Source organism: Strongylocentrotus purpuratus, unplaced genomic scaffold (assembly GCF_000002235.5).
Source record: "Strongylocentrotus purpuratus isolate Spur 01 unplaced genomic scaffold, Spur_5.0 spur5_contig_848, whole genome shotgun sequence".
Taxonomy (NCBI): Eukaryota; Metazoa; Echinodermata; class Echinoidea; order Camarodonta; family Strongylocentrotidae; genus Strongylocentrotus; species Strongylocentrotus purpuratus.
In genome coordinates, this window is record NW_022145555.1 from 876,075 (window position 1) to 898,903 (window position 22,829).

General features: G+C 39.3%; 1 long non-coding RNA gene across 1 annotated transcript in view; it reads left to right on the forward strand.

Moving 5' to 3' along the window:
* The window catches only part of LOC115927526, a 34,935-nt gene extending 18,392 nt beyond the window's left edge, over positions 1–16,543 (forward strand). Inside the window, exon 3 of the long non-coding RNA XR_004065703.1 lies at positions 16,443–16,543. This is a non-coding gene — a long non-coding RNA (uncharacterized LOC115927526). The remainder of the gene's footprint in view (positions 1–16,442) is intronic.
* Positions 16,544–22,829: the final 6,286 nt, after the last annotated feature.

Below are 22,829 nucleotides of genomic sequence, written 5' to 3' on the forward strand. Positions count from 1 at the left end.
GTCATGTCTGACATCGCGATGCAGTCATGCAGAGCATGTTTTTTCGTCTTAATATGGACTTGATTGTGATTAAATTTAGTTCTAGTCATATCAGAGTTATATATATATATATATATATAAGCTGGTATTATAAAGGAAAGATACCATATATTGGGATATGATTTGGTAATATTAATAATCATTGTATATTAGATATTTAAAGAAAGTAAAACAAAAAGTAAAACAAAAGTATCAAAGCAGTTACAAATTAAAGATTTGGCAAGAAACAATATACATGTAACAAAATCTGAATTTAGATTTGGGGTAAGAAGTATGATGTAGGGGATCTAGTGAAGGTTTCAAGGTAATGTATTTATCATATGTTTATTTGTCAGATATTTATCAGATGTATTCATTAGATGTTGGAAGGTTGTTCCATGTTTTCTATGGAGCTACATTTACTGAACAATATTTTTCAGTTCAGGAGAGTCTGGAATTTGAAATGATAGTTTAGATTTGTCAATCATTGAGCGGAGATTGTGACATGGTACAATAAATGGGAATGTACTGCGATGGTACACAGAGTATTAGAACCAAATTGGTATATAAGTGTATTGAATAGTGTTGTTGTAAAGCTGATAATTCATATCAGCTGTTTAAGGGCCAAAAGGGCACTAACATGTACTCATTTAAGTCAGAGTTAATACCCTTTTGGCCGTAAACAGATGATTTTGTTAGAAAATAGGAAGTTGAGATCAAAGGGATTGGCAAATCTCTTTTCTAAACTCTAAACACAACATGTGTCAGACAGGTATAAAATCATATCCCATTGCAATACTGTTTGGATTATTGGAAAAAAATGTCACATGGGATGAATTTTATCAAACCCTTGAGCTTTATAGATAGCCACAGTACAAATGTTATTGATTACTGTATGGAATTCTTATTTGTCAACCGAACTAGCTGGATTGGGTCAGCGTTTTCCTGAATGCTAATTCAACTCATCTACGTGTAACACTTTTTGGGAAGACTATATATATATATACAGGAATATTTTTCTTATAAACCTGACACGTGTAAATTTGAAGAACTTTATTTTTTACTGTTTTGGATGCCAGTGCTGCATCTTGTATTAAAGTCTGTCTATTAACAATTACAGATATAAGATGCTATAAGGATTAGAATTGTATCATTACGTAGAACGTTGACTGCCATGCCCATGATGTCGAAATCAATCTCTGCTCGCTGAAATTTAAATCCTTCTCACCACTATTTCCCTTTTTTCTGATTTTAAAAATCAAATGTCAAATTGAAGTCGAGAGTATTGAATAAGAGGAGTAGGAGGAGGAGGAGTAGGAGGAGGCAGCTAGAAGCCATGTGTTTAAAGAGGAAGAAATTTCAACCAACGCAACCAACGTTTGGCGGAATATTAGAGAGCAATTTTGGGAGGGTGTGTTTTGCTGATTATGAGCGGCCAGGCATTGTGTGATAAATCAATAAAAGTTTGAGGTAAAGTACAAGCGAACTGTCCAGATAGTCTGCGCCTGGGTGTCTTGTATATCACGACTTCTATTTCTGCCTTGTCGAATTAAAGACACGAAGGAAAAACGAAAGCGGTGAAAATGAGACGACCGCGTCAAGGACGTTGTCATTGCAAGAGATAGGATGATTTTTCGGAGCTCCCGCGATGACGATCGGCCGGCAAAAACTTGTGGCATGTTAGAGGCACGATGCCCGTGGGCTATGTACCGTAGGATATTTCAGACGTTGGACAGAATGTGTGCACGGCTTGTTAGTTCGTCGTTAGGATCTCTCCCAAATTGCCCAAGGCGGAGTGAGATGAGGACATCTGATAGGAAATGGTCGCAGCGTTAAAAAATGGACTGCCTGCCTTGTTCTTAGGGTTTGATACAAAGAATTTGAATGCATGCAGATACAAATAATTATTGTTTTTTAGTCGATTTCCCCAAAACAACTGCAGAGTAAATCTTGAAAATCCATTTAGGATTTGAATAAATTTGGTTTGAAATCACAAGTTGTGTTGCATGAATCTCTTTAAACTTCATATCTTTTGTTTGTTTGTTTTTATTTCTGCGTTTTCAAAATAGAACATAATCATATACATTAAGTAACAATCTTGCCTTCATTTTACATAATTATACATTTTTAAGTACATTAAATAAGATGCATACAAACACAAATATTTTTCAATGAAAATAGATAAATTACAGAAAATGCAGGAGACCGCCATCATGAGCGGTAAGCTTGAAATCGATGGCGACCTGAGATAGCCACTCTTAGACTGCGTTCATGCTTAAATTTTGAAGGCAGAATGAGCGATCTGAAACGCTCATCGTAAACGCTCATCGTGATCGCAGTTCCACGATGTACTGTTCATGCTTACTTCTCTGGCTCCCCCAGGCAATTCTCCGTGTGTGGCCTTAATTGGTCTTCCAGCTGGATTCGCAAACCTTCACTGTGCATGCTACGTAGACCCACTAGAGGTCAGTGCGTTGACCCCATTTAAACGCGTTTACAAATTGTAAACGCATCTTTTTGTGAGTTTACGATCGGTGATCGTGATCGCCGTTTTTCGGTGATTCTACAAAAGTGAGCATGAACGCAATCGTGTTTTAAACTAAACGCGTAACAGATGCCTGATTCTGGCCGTCAAAATCAAGCATGAACGCGCCCATACAGAGTTAGAAACCTTATTCATTTTGCTAGCAAATCTAAATTGGTCTGAGTGTTTTTCTTCCACTTTGATATCAAGTTACATCATTATGCAACTTTATAGAGTGAACAAATTCTGAAATTAAAGTGCTCTTGTCTGTGCATGTAATTGTGTATCGATCCATTACTTCTTTTTAAAGGTCATAAACAACGAATGTGACGCATACGAATGAATGTATGCCCAAACTGTTATCTCACAACATGATTGTCTCATCAGCACGTATGGCCTGAAGTAGTTTGCATGCACAAACCCATGTAAGTTATTGTGCATAACAGGTCTGAGCAAGAAGACTATACAGAGAATGCAATCAATAGGTCCTGTATATACATGTACTGAAGCTGCTCCTGATAACGAGAGATAGACAGATATAGGCTCTGCTGAAGACCGTATGGAATTATGTTATATTTAAAGTGTCAAAAGAGAATCTGTGCTTGCAGACTAGGCTTAAAGTCCTCTCGTCAACCTGCGCCCTGCATTACATTAGGGAGTTCTGCTCAATTAAGCAGAATCTGCAGTAAACAATAACACTGATGGTTTCTCTTAATTAATATCCTGTATGTAATTACTGTATGTATGATGGGAGAGTACTATTCCGCTGGACAAGGGGACTGATTTTGTGCCATCTGGTTTACGTCAAATGGACAGAATTGCATTGATTTGTTTGGGGTGATCGGTGATGGAAGAAATGCGAAGGCAGGGCGGGTAGGCGTAGGGTTGTCCAACACATGCTCCTACATTAACCGCTCCATGCCAATTACTCTAGGGAGTCTCCCTGATTTCTCAATATCAATTGCTTCTTGTCAGTTTTAAACCACTCGAGGGGGGGGGGGAGGGTGGTTAATATGTTTACTGTCTGGTTTTTTTTTTTATACATGCACTCTGATTTGATTATTCTAGAAATGATTTAAAGTAAATATTCATGAACATTCTTAAACATTCATGAACTGACCTACATGTATATGCTACCAGGTAATTGTGTTTTTGATGGGCCTACTGTTTCAGAGCACTTTAGTTCAGACTTCAGTTTTTCCTAGTTCCACATGTTGACTTGCAATATCCCACTACTACTATTATTCCTAATGTTTGATAGCATGCCACGCTGGGCCTTCATACTTCCTGCAGTTCAGAGTAAACCCACAATGTCAATCACTATAAATGCAGGCAATTTAGCATACCCAGTCAGAACATTATTTTCCCTCCCATGTTCTGTAAGCAAAGGGGAAAAAAGGAATGAAAGAAAGAATTAGGAGTGGTATGGAAACTGCTATAATGGGGCTTGCTTTTGTGGAGAATGGGTTGTAACGCCTGGTGCAAGATCAAAATTATGACATGAATAGTTTTCCACGTGACTGAGCCCCTTACACAGTAGAGGAGGTACACGGGAGACAATGGCTGTGAAAAGACGAACAATTGAGAGGCACGGAGGCGTTAACATCGCAGAGTTTTGTTGGAACGCAGCCCCGAGGAGAGACTTGGTCGGGAAGCCGTCGCGGGTCCCTTTGTGCCACTCAGCCGCGATTGATCAGCGCTCGGCTTGGAATAACATCGGCCTGTGCGAAGGCTTGTTTTCTGTTGGTTTCACCGTTTTGTTAGGAGGCGTGAAGAGAGTTTACTGGCACTGTGCTGAGGTATTGCTATACCTCCGACTGACGATGTGGTGTTTCCCAAGCTACTCAGCTCATAGACCAACGTCCAAGGACCTCCGCAAGAAACTTAGAGAAAAGAACCTGTGGTTTGGATTTCTTTCTCTTCAGAATGAATGGCATTCTGAAGAGAAAGAGAGAAAACAAGGTTGCACACAGGATGTGATGGGGATGAAATAACAATAATATTCCAATGAAAGTTATAACAATTCAAATTTCTGTTGACATAAGTTGTTCCTGGTTTGTCTTGGCTTTACAGGAAATGAAATTGTGTATGCAGTTTGTTATTGATGGAGTTTCAAAAGAACATCAAGGCCTATGTGTGGCTGTTCTAACGAGGGTTAGATGAGACTGCAGTCACTGCACTGAAACTTCAGGATATTTCTATAATTATAAGCTGATACTTTCTACTGAAATTACATTGGTATTCTCAGCTTTATATTAGGGGTCAGTATGACATTAACACAATCATAGAACTTTTATTAGATATCAACTAGCATTACAATTCTTCTGGTTTTTTATGCCTCCGCCACCGAAGGTGGTGCCGGAGGCATCATGTTTTCGGGTTGTCCGTCCGTACGTCCGTCCGTACGTCCGTACGTCCGTCCGTACGTCCGTCCGTCCGTCCGTACGTCCGTCCGTCCGTCCCGTTTGACCGTTATCACAATATCTCAAGAACCATTTAAGATTTAAACTTAAGACTCGGGAATAGTATTTATCACCATAGGAAGACGATCTGATTAGATTTTGGAGTACGTAGGTCAAAGGTCACAGGTCACAGAGGTCAACTTATGAAATTCCTTGTATTGAGTTTGTTAGCGCGATATCTCAAGAACCATTTGAGATTTAAACTTAAAACTTAAGGATAGTATGTATCACCATAGGAAGACGATCTGATTAGATTTTGGAGCACGTATGTCAAAGGTCAAGGGTCACAGAGGTCAACTTATGAAATTCCATACATTGAGATTGTTTTCATGATATCTCAAGAACCACTGGAGATTTAAACTTCAAACTTAGTGATAGTGTGTATCACTATAGGAAAACAATCTGAATACATTTTGGAGCACGTAGGTCAAAGGTCAAAGGTCACAGGGCTCATTATGTATGCAAAAACAGCTTGTGATCGCGTTATCTGAACAACCGATTGATGGATTCCTGCCAAACTTTGGTCATGTATGTATCTTGCAGAGCTGATGAACTGATTAGAATTTGGGGTCACAAGGTCAAAGGTCAAAGGTCACAGGGCTCATTATGTATGCAAAAACAGCTTGTGATCGCGTTATCTGAAGAACCGATTGATGGATTCCTGCCAAACTTTGGTCATGTATGTATCTTGCAAAGCCAATGAACTGATTAGATTTTGGGGTCACGAGGTCAAAGGTCACAGCGCACATTATGTATGCAAAAACAGCTCGTGATCGCGTTATCTGAACAACCGATTGATGGATTCCTGCCAAACTTTGGTCATGTATGTTACTTGCAGAGCTGATGAACTGATTAGATTTTGGGGTCATGAGGTAAAGGTCAAGGTCATGCGGCTCATTATGTATGCAAAAATAGCTTGTGATCGTATTATCATTAGAACAGATTGATGGATTCCTGCCAAACTTAGATCATTTATGTATCTTGCAGAGCCAATGAATGGTTCATAAGATCAAAGGTCATGGGCTCATTATGTATGCAAAAATAGCTTGTGGACGCATTCTCATTAGAACTGACAGATGGATTACTATTTAACTCAGGAAATCTTGCAGAGCCAATGAACTGAGTAGATTTTAGGGTCATGAGGACAAAGATCAAAGGGTCATATATGTTTATGAGAAATTGCTTGTAATCACGATATTCTGAGAACATGTTAATGGATTACAATTGAACTTGAATTTGAAAAATTTCTTCCGTTTCGGTTTGTAAAATTGCTCTATGACGGAGGCATCATTTTCGACTGCGCGCAGTCGAATTCCATCTAGTTTAACTGCAGCCAATTGTTCACTACAATTTTTTTCCCCCCTCCATCTTTCTCTCTATCTATCCATCTATCTTCACTCAGTTAGATGACATATTAACTTACACTTCTTTAGCTCAATATATTCTGAAAGTGAGAGATAATATTGACATTTCATATCTTTGGTGTATACTCTACATCAAAGAAATAAGTCACACAATTGAGATAGGATGAAGATACACGTGCCTAACATTTTGAGACATAACATCACATAATCATGAACAAAATAACAGGACTTAAAATCTTCATGTGTATTAAAGATTGTGTGCAATTTAAGGTATATTTTCTTTATTTTCTTTGAGATATATTTTAGGTCATAAAGCTTGATTAATTGCAAGATTATCATGCAGTTCTTAGTAAAGTCAAAAGAAAACCAAGGGCATATATCTAGAAAAGTAATGTCAGCATTCATATAGAAGTTTGACCTCGTACAGATTACCTAATCAATTTATCAGAGATATCGACATGGAGACTAACTAACATGGCTTCATGCAGGCATTGAATTATAACCTCATCAAAGTATGAGTTAATCTCTTTATAATGTATTTGGATTAATGTCTGTATATCATCAGCATCATCATCAGCCATGTTGGGTTTACTTGTACTTTTAATCCTCTTTATTCCACGGATAATGTGTATCTTGACTGAATGTTCCAGCTGACCTTCAATTTTCTTTAGAGAACATTCCTGATTGTCTGTCTGTATTAAAGCTAGGTATTCTTTTATGCAGAGAAGATAATAGGAATTCTGCATTGTTAGATGGAGAAATGAAGTTAGGTTGCCAAATGAAGTAAAGGAAAGAATAGTGATCGTGCCAAAATAGACAGCAGTTCAATAAGAAGAAGAAAGAAAAAAAGGGGGAAAAGGATTTGTTATAATGTCATGAGTTATTTGGCGTCTTTCATCTGTCAGAATCATAAAATCTGTGTATATATGGTTACATGCTTCATACATTTATCTGTAGTTCAAATAGATTAAGAATATGCATCATGAAATGGGGATGAATAGGGACAAAATCTTAAAAAGCATTTTTGTCATAATTTACCCCCAGGAATAATACAGACCCTTTCATATCTTTTATTTTATTGTTTAGGATACAATTTGTGGAAAAGAAAATTTGACAAAGCAATTTTCTAATTGTTGTTACTTTACACATGATTTTCCTGTCACCTTTTTTATGGTATGTAGGCATTTGAAAAGACATAGGATGGATGACACATTGGTAGAGTGGACTTTAGCTGTAGAATGCTCTAAAAACAGAAAATGTGGAAACATTTTAGGCCAATTATGAAATAGCCCCTGTAGAAGAAATGTTTAAAAAAAATTATAGTAGAAAATAGACAGAGAGCTTATGTTGAAAGAAATGTATTTTCATGTAGGGGAAGGGACATGTGGAGCTATACATTGCATGGTATACTTTATTAAGGGCCATGTGGAACATGAAGAACATTACCTTATAGTTACAGCTACCCTGGTACACATTAATGTATTCATCTTATTTTACCTTCAACAACAGACATAATCAATACAGCAGTTGATTCAATACCTTGTACCCTCTCCCCTGCTATTGTGCAGGTTAGAGTCCCAAGCCCCGGCTTACTACCAATAAATCAAATTTATTGCTTACCACCAATTTGTCAGTAGAGGGTTCTACTTTTCAATAGGGGAAGTGGGGAGAGGATTGGCGATTGCTAGGAAAAAAGCTAAGAAAGAAAGAAAGTCTTGGTCCATTAAGGCATCCCCATTGTTCACCTTCCCCCCTGGTTCAATATATTACCCCCTTCTGAAAGGACGAGGGGTGCTTTTGTGTACCCCTCTGACCAGACTCCCTATTGTCCGAGGGGGCTTGTCAATATTCAATAATGAGGAGGCACTCTATGCAGTGTTGAAGGTTCCTAGACCAATCTACTCCATTCTTTTCTTTTTTCTTCTTCCTCTTCGTCCGCTACTTCAAATGTCCACTCCATCTTTTCCTTTTGAAAGCCTGCAAGCAAGGAAGCCCACTTGAGCTTTTCATAGAGGGATTGACTCCTATCCCAGTGAGTGCATGGCATCGCCAAGGTTTGCCTGTATTCACAGTCCGGGGTTAGGGTATGGACAGTGGACGTGATTGCGTAACACACCTCCAACAATAAAGCCCCATGTTGTTTTAGCGTGCAACTTTCCATTAAGCATCCATTAGTACCCAAACTCCAATGTGTACTTATCTCTTAGAGACGACCAAGCTGTTATGTTTTCTCCTCATCCTTCTCCTTCTCTCTCTCTCTCCCTCTCTCCTGCTTCTTTAATCTTGTATAGTCCTTTCAGGAAGGCCATTCCATTCTTCTAAGAATGCTTTGTGCTATCTGGTCAGTTTGATGATTGTCTCTCCGCCCCAACTTCTTTCATTTGTTGCGGGATTCGTCATGCCAGCTTGTTTTCCCCTCTTGCCATTTTAAGCTGGTCTGAGTTGGGACTCATTATTGTCCGCGCGCCTGGCTGCACACATCAAACGTCCTCTCCTGTCATTCGACTCATCAATGGAGAGATAGGATGAGACGGAGAGGGAAGGAGAGAGAGAATTGGTGTGTGAAGATGACTTCATTAGATAGAGAGAAAGACAGAGACAGCGAGAGAACAGAGAGAGATAGAGAGAGAAATAGAGAAATTGTTTTGCTAAAATGACTTGATAAGACAGAAAGACGAACACAAAAACGAGAAAGAGAGAGATAAGAGAGAGGATTGTTTTTTTTTAAGATGACTTCATTTGACCATGTGGGGAGAGAGAGAGGGGGGGGGGGGGGACAAAAATAATCACAAAAGTCATGAAGAAGATGTTATTGCTTTATTTTAAACAGAGATAGCAAGAGAGATGGAGAACGAGGCATGTAGAGAGGGAGAGAGAGAAAGAGGCATGTAGAGAGGGAGAGAGAGAGAGAGGGTGAGAGAGAATTTTGTCATGTGAAGATGATTTCGTGAAGATGATTTCATGAAAATGAGAGGGAATGAGAGAGAGAACGAGAGAGAGAACGAGAGAAAGAGAGAGAGAGAGAGAGAGAGAGAGATTGTTGTTTGAAGATGACTTCATTAGACAGCTTCCTCTAAATGGAGTCCTCCTATTTGTCAAAATGGTTAGATAAAGTGTATCTTTCATTATGCAGACGGCAAATAATTAGTCCCCCATTTGGACTTCACTAAACAATAGTTCTCTCTCGGCAGGAAATATATTAGCTTCTGTCAGAGAAATGGCATAGACACCGCTGCAATAGGTTGGACTATTTGAATTACAATCATCATGGACGTTAACGATTTTGACATTTATATTGCCCAGTTTTACCTTTCTGACAAAGCATGTTTGCTACTCTGTGTGATATATGCTACTTTTTAGGTTCCCCCAAAATGTGATGTATGAGTTAGGAGACTGCAATAATATTTTAAGCAGAAATGTAAGTTTGTGTGATCTTTTTTTAACATTTGGATAGACCTGAAGGTTATTTGCCCAAATATTAAAAGATCTGCAAGATTTAATCAAATGTTTAAAAGAGTAAGGGGCCCAAGATAGATCCTTGTGGTACACCAGCTGTCCACTTCTACTGGATGCCGATAGAGATGTTTTGTTTATAAACCATAATTTATTAAAAGAAGGCAATATAATCCAAATAAATCATATTTTTGAAATATGAATTATGATGCATGATGTGCAAAGCCTTGTAGAGCCTCATAACAACTCCTATGATACCAACAGACCAATTATAGCAGGCAGTTTTCCATTGCAAAATGTGTTTTTCCAGATTAAATTAATGGAGATGATCACCTTCTTAGTTAATGATGAAGTAACAACCAATTGCTACATAGAATGTATCAAAAAGGATTGTTCTTCAATACAGGGTAAGCATTCTACATTGTAGCATTCGGTTTCAACATTATCTAATATGATTGTTTGGATTCTTTGGGATTTTAAGAACCTTTTGACCTCCAATTTAACAAAAATGTTTTGATCTGTGATCTCTATTGCAATTTTTTTTCTAACCTAAAGATTACCTAAAACGTAATTGGCAATTACGTTTGGCAAACAAATCATTGAATGTATCAATTTGGCATGATGACAAGATCTGACAATTTGTTTACTTATCAGTTGCACAATAATTTAGTGCTTGCCCAATTTCTTTTGTAATTTGCCTGCTGTTATGAAAATGTTTTTTGGGTACCGGTAACTCTTTTAAAGACACTGCAACCCCACATCACATATACCAGATGTAGCTAGCTCCTTGCACCCCTTTCCTTTCCCTTTATACTGTGTTGAACTTGGAAGGATGAAAATAAGAACCCACCTTGTCCAAAAGTTAAGAAAGTCTTTAATGGAAAAGACCGAATGAAGAAAAAAAAAAAACGAAAAGAAAAAACCCATACCAAAACCCACCTGATAACAGTAAACCCCTTTGGAGGTGAGTTTCAAACATTATTTTGATCATAGTTTTTCCATTCATGTATTTTGATAAATCTGCATCTGTCATTTTCTTTGAAAGATGAAGGGGGTAGAGGGGTGGGGCTGTGGCTTCCTCCATCTGGCAGCCATGCCAAGGGAAAGAAGCAAACCTTTTCCTACAATAGTACAAGATGAAGAGTTGCTTTGATCAGAGAGATCTCCTTGCTTTGATGGACCAGTGACATGTGGAGAAGCCCTCAACCTCCCTTTCAGACTATCATGATAAATCGTATTGCTATACGATAATCTGAATGTTTCGTATAAAATTGTATAAGTATAACGAACGCAAGTTGGAACATTGTTTAGAACAAAGGCTCAATAAAGCATCACGGTCCCGTTCTAGTCAGAACATCGTATCAGACGAAAATCGTATATAACTTTGCGGGGCTTAATATCATGAGCATGCACTAATGATTGGCTAGCTGTCATGTCACCTGACCTCTTCAAAAATAGTTTCTTTACCAGTATTTGATATTTCTTAGTATGATTTTGTCTATGCCATATGCACTTTTCTCTATATTATTCTTTATACATGTACAACGTTTCTTGAAACGCGCTTCGTATAAATGTCCTCTATTCAGAACATTGTATCAGACGAAAATCATATAACTGGGCGGGGCTTATCCTGAGCGTTCACTGATGATTTGCTAGCTGTCGTGTCAACTGACCTCTTGAAAATAGTTTCTGTATATGACTTTTCGAAGTAAAATGTTGTCTATTCTGTATGCACTTTTCACTCTATATTATTTTTAACACAACGTTTCTTGAAACGTGTTCATAAGCAGTTTGCTCTAGTCTGAATGGGCTATCTTCCATCTCTCTCTCTCTCTCTCTCTATGTTGGTGTTCTGGTCCTGCCTAATCCCCATAATGGGATCCAGACCTAATCCCAGGGATTGCCAGACTTCAGGTAGCTAGAACCCGTGACCTCACTGTCAAGGTCGCACTGAGTTCATTACTTCTCTATTTCCTCTCTCTCTCTCTCTCTCTCTCCTGCCTGGCCTGGGTTAGTCTACCTGTAAGACTAGGAAGCCCTGATGCATGGAAAACTTCATTTCATACCTTGGAAGTAGGCATAAAGTTATACAAGACTTATTTGCCCTTTGGTGTCCGCTAGTGGGTTACTCTTGAATTCGGCGCTGTGCAGTTATGGATGAACATGGACAGTTGAATAATCCATCAGGATTAAACTTGTCCTTCTTCAGTGACCAGTACAAATCAAGATTTGATTTGAAAGAATCTAGGGATGGACTTTCTGGTACTTTCTTCTACTCAAGTACTTGATAAATGAGTTTGTAGTGACTGCCGTAAGTTGTAAGGCTGGATAGTAAGTAAGACTATGGTCTTTGAATGCTGTGGCTCAGTACAAAGTCACATTGACCATCACATTAAACAACTAATTGCTTTAGAAATATGAAATGTCTTCCTTGTTTATGCAACTTTCCTTCAAGTGACCTCTTCTTAAAATACATTTTAAGTGTTGACCCCAATGGCGACCTGATGTCATTTGCTCTGGTGAAATTTTCTCCAGGCTTTACTTCATCACAGATGTAGGGTTAGGGTTAGGATTGCATCTGGGTTATACATGTAGCTTGACTTTGGGGCTAGGGTTAGGGACAGAGTTGAAGCTGGAAAGAAATTTGGTTGATGTAGAGAATTGACCATAAACTGCCCCTCAAGCATATGTTTTAGAACAAAAAATATTCTTCAAATGACCCTCTTATCGGGGAGATGAGAGAGTGAGACTCCTTGCTCTTAATATCAAACCCAAGGTTAGTGTCACCTTTGTCATGTTGCAGGGTCTGGCAAGGTGGCCTTTTGTCAAGCTTACTTTTCAAACTTGATTTTATAAGAGGGGCACAAGAGGCACTGTTCCAGAAAATCTCTCTGGTACCTTGGGTTAACAAATTTACAGCCCCACATCCTCTGAGCTTCCCCTGTGAAAGGCTCATCATGTAGAAAAACCATCTCTTTTAGATTCTTGCCATAGCACTTCAGTAGCCAGCATGTCGAAAAAGAAAACCGCAACTGTATTTGTGGAAGAAATCCTCCAAGACCGGTGCATTATTCCGTCAAGAGGTTTTTTTGTGTGTGTGTGCGAGTTCAATGTCTCGCTGCTGCTCCGGCAATCAAACAACATTTCAAGTCTCGAGAGACAAGACCTGGGCTTAACCATGCCCCAGATACGGTCCTGATTGACAAATATTTGTTGCATCCTAAATCTGGCCCAACTTGGCCTATATATACCACAGCATCTCACACTGTAATCTGTATGTGTACCTCCTTTCCCATCCTATATAGGCTACATGTAGTCTTGACTTTCAGACAAAATTAGTTTTTATCTTTACCAATAGAAAGTGTATCAGGCCATTTATGAGAATGGACACTAAATCCTGACCGAAATTGTTTGATTTGCAAACGTTCAATACTGTAAAAGTTTATACAGTTTTACTAAACCCTGAAACTTCTTGCAATATGAAACACATAACGTTATTAATTTGTAAATGACAATGAATTAGGTCAACAAATTACTTTAAAAAAATGCAGTGCTGTGTCAGTTTTGATGCAATTATTACTTGGCATGGAAATTTCATGATTCTGAAGTCTGAAATTCATTTCACACCTCCCAAACGTTTCGGTTCTACAATATTCTTCATAAATGCAGACTTCACAAAACACACTGTCATTGAGAGAGTGGATAAATAACCAAGTCTGGGAGCCAGGCTACTGGTTTCTTCCATCTGTCCCTCAAAACTGGGTCGAGCTTTGGTACTCGACATCTCAAACTTGAGAGGTAGATCCAGGGATGATTCTTTTCTTCTCCTTGAAGTAGGGATGGGACACACCCCCTGTTTGAAGTAGATTTATATTTTTATACAAATGTTGAATATGATTTGGAAATGAGGATTATGGCGGGGGATGGGAATGGGTTAGTAGGCTTGATATTGGGTCGGAATTAGAATGGATCTGTGCGAAGAGATGTTTTGGATAATGACAGAGAGATAGAAGTTTGTAGAGAATTAAGAGATGACAACAAGGAACGATGCAATGTAGTGGGAGAAAGTAAGATAGTAAGAAAGCAAGATGGACTAAAATTCATAATTTATGGCAGAAATTGGAGTATTTGTCCATCTTTCTTTTAAAACTAGGTCGAGCATGCATGGTGTACACTTTTTCAACATGTCAAACTTGAGAAGTAGATCTGTGATGATTCTTTTTTTCTCCTTGAAGTGGGCACAAAGCACGCCTCCTTGTTTGAAGTATATTTTGATTTTTATACAAATCGTCCTTGTTTTCACGAAGTGACGGTAGTGAGGAAAATCGTAACGCAAAGTGAATGCAATTTTTTTTCACTACCGTCACTTCGTGAAAACAGCGACGAAATGTTGTGTATGATTTGGGAATGAGAATTATGAAGAGGTATAAGTGAGTGCGGTTATTAGGCGTTATATTGGGCCGGAATTAGAATGGATCTGTGCAAGAAGATGTTGGGATAATGACGGAAAGAGAAACCATGTGGATTTTGCGGAGAATTTAGAAAGGAATGAAACATAGCACGAGGAAAGAGTGAGAGTTAAAGAGTTAAAAGCATGATGGTGGGTCATTAATCAAAAGCAGAGAAATATTTATGATTACAAGGGAGGATGGTGTAAAAACTGAAGAGAAATAGAAAAGAGTGTAATTAAAAACATTTCCCACTATCACATATCCAATTAATGAGGTATGCGAGCGAAATATAGGTGATATATATTGTTTGATCAATATTTTTAAATGCTTATCAAATGAATAAAAATTGTTTGTACCCAAAAAGTAGGGCCCTGTTTCATAAAACTTCAAATCAATAGCAAACGCTAAATTTCTTTGACAAATTTGCTCTCAGCCAATCAAACGCAAGGATTTCAGTAGCTTATAACAGTTACTGTAACTTGTTATTGACAACAAGTTTGGTGAAACAGGGTCCCGATGGATGGAGGGATGGTGTGTAAGATAGAATTAGATCAATGATAATGACAGAACGACCCTGAATCTCGATCTGTTTCTCATTGATGGACTTGCACCCCCGAATCAGTCTGGCGTGTCTTCACTATCTCGAGATTGCCAAATATCCAGCTATTTGAACTATCCCGATCGCAAACTATCCAGCGAATTTGCGTCTTCATCAGACCCAAGTAGCAATTAGCAGGATATTTGGTCGGGATTGTCATCCCAAGATATCTTGGGATAGTTTGCAAAATATCCCACTATTTGGCAAAATATCCAGCTATTTGTCCTGTGCATCTTCACCAGACCGAAGACTCGCACTATGCGCTAATGCTGAGCAAAATATCTCGAGCTAATTTCTCAAGGTCGAATCTCAAGCTGATAAAGACGTGATTTGTATCTTCGGGATTATTTCCCAAATCAGAAATAGCGGGCTATTTGGCACTCTCAAGCTGATGAAGACAGGCCTATTGATGGACTGCACCCCCGAATCAGTCTGGCGTGTCACTCGGGTTATCGCAGGCCTTGATTGGCTGCGACAGATGGAGGTGGGTCGTCAGCGGGCATGTCAGCATCATTCACAGAATCCATCCTGAATTTTACTTGAATTGTCCGGTTGATGATGCAGGAACTTGCTCAATCCATCTCGTTTTGGCCTCGGGAATGCAGGCATGACTGATAATGAGCGATGATTATGAAATAGAACATGAAGTTTAGTAACAGAAGGTCATTAATATGTTTAGCTACCTTGTGATACTAAAAAATGAATAATGATGGCAAAGAGGCAGTTAGTGACGTTTTGACACTAAAAGAATTGTGACTTTCTGATAGTGACTCAATTTCTTTAATAGTTTGGGTATGGTAAGGGTTGTGTGACTGATAAGTGATGATTATGAGATGAAACATGAACTTGAGTAGCAGAAGGGTTTTAAGACCTGTAACTGCCGTTCAATACTAATAGTTTTATAGTAATATGAAATGGGATATGAACTTTGTAACAGAATGTTCTTGCTATGAATAGAGCAACCTTTTACTACTGAAATAAGGGGCATTCTGAAGCTGAGTGAAGGCAAAAAGTCACTGTCAGGACGTCACCAGATACTTACACAATCCCTCTCATTTGGCTTTGGCCTTTGGGAATGGTTGAGTGATTATTGAGAGGTGAATATAAATTGGAACTTAGTGGCAGAAGGTTTTAAGACATATAATAACCTTTTGATACCTAAAGAGGCATTCTGAAGGTGAATGGTAATTTTCTGACACTTACTAATTACTATATATCTCATTTGTTTGACCTCAGGAATGCTTGAGTGATGAATGAGCTACAAATATAGAATGGATTAATGTGTGTTACTATTACTATTAGTCATTACTATTATTGGTTTGAAAATTCTTATATCACATCCAAAGTTAAGAATTACCTGTAACAGTTTTAATGTCTATGGTTAACCCATCTCCCTCAGACACAAATTGGCAGACTAAAGTAAGCTGCCAATTTTTCTGATCACCAGTAGTTGTTGTTTTGGCGATTTAATGCGTCGTATATGTGAGACAGCTATGTTCATTACTATAATTGTTTCATTATCGTTATTGTTATTAAATCATGACATGTTTTATTTCTGTTTGTTTGTTATAGATGGTGCTTGAATCTACCACAGCAGGCAGGAGAAAGCACATGGGTACCCTGCTAAATGCTTGTCCTTCAACACTGGTAAGAAAAAGAAAAACCTTATATTGATATTAAATCATCTGGGGGTGTTTCACAAAGATCCTAGGTTGAATCTTCTCTAAGTTGGACTTAAAAATGATAGAAATGATAGCAGAAACAGGGACCATGTGCTGTATTCCAGCACCACCTTTTCATTGATTGAGTAATTGAGTATAGGGAAATATGAAGGACTAAATATTTGAGATGTTCAAGAGGGGATAGTGGAAACAGAGACCCGATGCACTGCTTTTTAGCACCTTCTCTCGCGTTTCAGAAGATGATGATGATCGGCTAGAATGAAATGTGCCCAAATTAGAGTATTATCGCTTGAACACCTGGGATAACCCCTTCACTCAATTCTTGATCAGGTGTATTAGAGGTCCGTCCCAAGTCTTGCTGTATTCTACCCTGTCGCTAACTTCACTTCTGTCCCCTGTCTTTTCCCACTAGCTGCTGTCTGTCGTTTCTTTCCCCTTCTCTCGCTTTCTTTCTCTGTCTTCTCCATCTCTCTCTCTTTCTCTGTCTTCTCCATCTCTCTCTCTCTCTCTCTCTTTCTCTTTCCCTTCTTCCCTCTCTTTCCCTTTCTCCCTCTGTTCATGGACCTACTATGTTCATACTCTCCCTCTCTGGCTCTCTCTCTCTCTCTCTCGCTCTCTCTCTCTTTCTCATCTCTCCTCCCCCATCTGTCTGTCTGTCTCTCTCTATGTGTCTGTCTCTTGTCTCTTCTCCTCACTCATCTGTCTCTCTTTCATTTTCTCTGTCTGGCTTTGTTTATCTGCTTCTCTCTTTCACTCTCCATTTCTCTCAAAACCTCTCTTCGACCTCTATCTCTCTTTGCTTCTCCATCTCTGTCCATACTCATCCTTCTCTCCCTCTATCCTGTTCTTCTCTCGCCCTTTCCCTCACCCTCCCCTCCCCTTTCTCACCCTCCCCTCCCCTTTCTCTCCATCCCCTCCCCTTTCTCACCCTCCCCTCCCCTTTCTCACCCTCCCCTCCCTTTCTCACCCTCCCCTCCCCTTTCTCACCCTCCCCTCCCCTTTCTCTCCATCCCCTCCCCTTTCTCACCCTCCCCTCCCCTTTCTCACCCTCCCCTCCCCTTTCTCACCCCTCCCCTCCCCTTTCTCACCCTCCCCTCCCCTTTCTCACCCTCCCCTCCCCTTTCTCTCCATCCCCTCCCCTTTCTCACCCTCCCCTCCCCTTTCTCACCCTCCCCTCCCCTTTCTCACCCTCCCCTCCCCTTTCTCTCCATCCCCTCCCCTTTCTCACCCTCCCCTCCCCTTTCTCTCCCTCCCCCTCTCTCTCTCCCCTTCCCCCTCTCTCCCCCTTCCCCCCTCTCTCCCTCTCCCCTCTCCCCCTCGCCCTCTCCCTCCCTATCTCTATCTCTCTCTCTCTTCACATGTTGTCCTGCTCTATCCTTCCATAGACATCTGTATCCCTTTCTTTGTCCCTCTATTCTTCTTTACAATTCTGTGTCATTTGTCAATTTCTTTTTTCGATTAATGTGTCCCCTCTCATGGCTCTCTTTATTGACTTTACTTCGAATGTCTATTCATGATTCAATGTCACTAGAGAATAGGCTTTGTTATCTTTGGTTATGTTTCGTTCTTTCAGAGTGATGTCCCTTTTCTCTTCTCCCCTTAATCTCGCTAGTCTTAATATTGTAATGTAAACTATGTTCTCGGAGTCATCACTACACCATTCCCCCTCTCTCTTTTCTTCCTTCTTTTTTTTCATTCTTTCTCTCTCTTCTCTCTCCATGTACTCTCACTATCTCTTCTTTACTCTGTCTCTCCTTCTCTCCCCCTGTACTCTCACTATTTCTACTTTACTCTCTCTCCTCCATCTCTCTTTCCCCATTCTCTTGAACCTTTTATCTATATGTTCCCCCTCCTCTCAGTCTCTCCTCTTTCTCTTTCTCTTTCACTCACTCTCCTTTTCTCCCTCTTTCCCCTCATCTCCTTCCCCTTGTCACTTCTTTCCCTCATCTTTTACCTTTTCTTTTCCCTTCTCCTCTCCCTTCTCTCTCTCTTCTCTTTCTCTTTCACTCACTCTCCGTCTCTCCCTCATATCCCTTCCCTTCTCCTCTCCTCTGTCTCTCTTCTCCTAATCACATCAGTCTACAGCAATCATCCCATCCCAGGTATTGTCTTTCAGCCCAATCCAGTCTGATCCCAAGCTTAGTCCATTCATGGTTTCCTGACATAAGACCCACCAACACAAAGACCCAAGACCATGCCTTAGCACACTGGAAGTAGAGCAGAACAGAAACGGGAGGCTCTGAGAAGGATTATGTTTGGGGGGAATGTGACTGTCTGGGGATTAAAACAAAATGACAGTTAGATTAAATAAGAATATAACTGTCCCACTCCCAGGCCCTTGGTGGAGCCCCTGTTCGAGCAACTACAGAAGTTGGAGCCCATGTTTCAAGCCACTGCAGAAGTGAGCAAAACCAGCTTATATTATAAGATATATCTGGGGATTAAAAATGACGATTAGATTTTAGGAATATAACAATCCCACTTCGAAGCCATCTTTAGAGAAGGGAAGGGGGGGGGGGGGGGGGGGGGGGGGGGGGGGGTTTGTTGTGTAGACGGAGCAAAACCAAGTTCAGACTTTGAATGATTATGTACTAGTAGGTAATGTTTGAGAGAGAGAGGGAGAGAGAGAGAGAGAGAGAGAGAGAGAGAGAGAGAGAGAGAGAGTGAGAGAGGAGTGGTGGGTTCATGTTTTCAAATTTTCCAATAATCATGACAGTCATCCTCTATGTGCACGGTGAGGAAGAATAATGACTTTATAAGGATTATGTGGGATATGATTGGGGATTATTCCATATGTTGTCAGGGCTAGATATGAATTCAGTGGGCACTGCAATGGCAGCAGAATGCCTACAAGTACAAACCAAAATCAGACGCCAATGGATTATGTGGTACTGGTAGGAAGTATCCGGGGGTTCTAAAAAAATGTCTGCAACTAACTGTTCCAACAATTTGCCCCTAGCTTGGGGTAGAGAGCAAAATGGGGGAGGGGGCACTATGTGCATGATGGAAGGAGGATAAGAAGTTGATTTGGAATTCTTTCAATAGATAGTGCAAGCTTTGAATATGAGGTATGGAATTTATGGGGAATAAAGAAAATATGGAATATTTCATTAAAAGTATTCTAGGCTGTTGATATAGAGGGATTTGGGGCGGGGCAGGGGAAAGGGAGGAAGTGGACCCAATGGGCATGACAGTAAGCCCTTTTTTAATGAAAAGGAAGAATAATGAGTAAATTTATAAGGATTATGTTGATCCGATCTGATTAGATTGATACATAGTCAGGGTTAGCATCCAATTGAGGTGCAGATAGAACCTATAATCGCATTATAATGTGAAAGGTAGGAAATGCCAACGGGTATGTTGTTCACATTGTAAAGGCCCTACTTCAGCAATGTATAAGGCCCTACTTGGGTAATGTATAATTAATTTTAAAAAAAATATTTACAAATAAGTGTTTTTTTTAGCAATTGTATATAAATTTAAATAATCCCTAAATATTCTTAATCAGCTTCTGCAATGTGCTATGCCCTTAGAGTGTGTAATTTGTGATGTTCCTTTGTGAATTTCATAGGTCTTATATACACCTTAGCAATTTTCTTCATAGATTCTTGATTCCTAAGATAATGCTCCACACTGTCTTTTTGTGAAGGGGTCAGGAATGAACTGTCTAGAGTATGTGTGCACATGCTCTTCCTTAAAGATTTGAAAGTTTGGGTCCAGCCATAGATTTTGGGCACATATATGTGTCCTGGGCGCCTGTTAGTGTCCAGCCCTACTCAAGAGCTTGAAGGGCATAAATAATTGTGTGGAAATCTATTAGCAATTATGGGGTCTTTGCAGACAATACACACAGACATATTTCAGAGGTAGAATAATACTTAAAATGTCTCAGGATATTATTCCCAATAGGTAGACTATTGGCAAAACAATTTGAGTGTATACTACCACCTCAAAATGTTTGAATCGTTAGCTTAGAGACGGGAGGGTGTTTTCATCATACAATGAAGTAAGTAAATCGCTTTCTGGCTCTCAACAGAAGATATATAGAGTGTTGCATTCTTAGTAAAACTTCTCTTTCTATATGTCCAATCACTCAAACAGGTACCGGTACATGAGTTGAGGTGCTAAGAATTTCATTGACGTCTGTACCCATTAACAGACCCTCACCTAACCTTTAAAATACCCCTTATTTGCTCTGTAAACCAACGCCAATTAGCACTCTTGTGTGTGTACACACCAGGAGTTTACAAGTTCATATTTGCCATGCTGGAATATTTTTTCTTCTTCTGGAATTCAGTTTTCAAAGTTATAGGGAGTCATTTCAAGGGGTGCATATTTAGTGTTATGTGAAACATTAGGCTGTGTCAATGAGGCAAGTTGTTTCTGTCAAAATTGTCTGATTTTGATATGAATTCCTCTGAGGGATCAAATGAAATGCACGAACAAGACTCTAAAGCATTTTTGAATGTTGGGTACAATGTTTTCATCAGCCTGTGAGTTATTGATTATAAAACAGAAAAAAAGGAATACTCAAAAACAGGAGAGTAAATCAAACCATTTAATTATGTATATAATTTAAAAACAAATGCTTTCAGGAAATATGCTTATATAAGTTATATTACTGTACATAATGGCATAGAAATGTTGAATTATCATTTGATATTCAAGCAATTGCTAAAGTACACAGAATCGCTTGAGCACTAGCACTAGGGAAGGAATACCTAGCACAAGATTATTGTACCTGGATGTAACTGTTCTCTTCATTTCTTGGTCAATTTAGAAAGATTTGTAGTCGAGTTGTGTCCGACGGAAGCAGAAATATGTCTCTGCTCCTCAGCGAAGGGCTACCAAATATTTGAGAACAGCTCCACATGAATTCCGTTGGTATTTACAGACAGAAATGCCATATTTGCAGACCCAGATGAATTTCTGTAATGTGAGTGGGTGGACAGGTAGAAAATACAGTATTGGGGCATATTTTGAAGATGTTTATAACCATGCTTTACATTATTAGGCATGTAGAGGTAAAAAAAATGTCTATAAATGCCAATTTTTGCCAAATGAAAATAGGCTATTATCATTCGTTTATAGATATAGAAAAGGGTAGAGTGATAGAAAATAGAGCATTTGGGCATCTTTTCAGGACGTTTGTATGCTTGCACTGCATTATAGGCTACATGGAGATTGTAATGTTTCTGCTAAGTTTGCCATATTAAAACTTGATATTATTTTGTGTTGTGAATATAGAAAAAGATGGCATTTTTTTTTAAAGATGGGAAACAATGGCAGGGGCAGATTCACTTATGAAATGGTGACAAACTGACAATAGCCCTTGTAAACGAAACAAGAAGTTCCAATTGACATGGTTATCTATGCATTTCGAATTTTTGATGCACACAATTGATATACACTACAATCTACATGAATCTTGTGAAATAGCAATTCATTTAATTTACTTGCCCATTAAAAAACAAATATATGCAATATAGAGGGGGAGGATATAAAGGAAGCCTTCATTGTATCATTCATTAAAACAAATAGGATTACACTTTGGTTTTTGGCACTCTTTAAACAAGGACTGGGTCAATCGGGCGATCGTTAGTCCCCTGTATGATCAGGCGAGGTCATTTGGAATCTAGTCCGCTAATGAAAGCTGAGAAGCCCTCTGGAGGTGTAATGACATTTGTAGGCTAATTATCACAGTGGATGGTGTGTTGATTTTAACAGCTAGTGTTTGTTTGTTGTGAGGAGTAACAACAGCTCGACTACCCACATGCAGCTGGGTCTCTCTCTCTGTAAGGATTGATCAACATTTTCTCTGGCTAGATTTTCGTCGGCTGGCTGCCAACAAGAAGGTCCTTAATGCCGTTGACAATGCATAGCTGATCCGGCCTTCTTGCAGGTTACTGATGATTTTCTCTAGGCCATGTTTTGTCAAATCTTTAGCAGGCTCAGCATTAACGGGCGCCAGGGGCATATGGACCCTGATTCACTGAAATGGTAACAAAAGCCCTACTAAAGAAAAGGAGAAGCTCCAATTGATATGGTTATCATTGCATTTGATGCACAAATTAATACTGTCACATCTATAGCAGGGCTCATCACCAACAGGCACCAGGGGACATATGGGCCCCTGATTTCTATCTCTGGGCCTCCCCCCCCCCCCCCCAAAAAAAAAAAAAAAAAAAAAAAAATACCATAGGTTTCATTAAGAACCAACTTTTAGTCTGGATTCCCAAACAAACACTATACATTACCCTTACCCTATTGCATTACC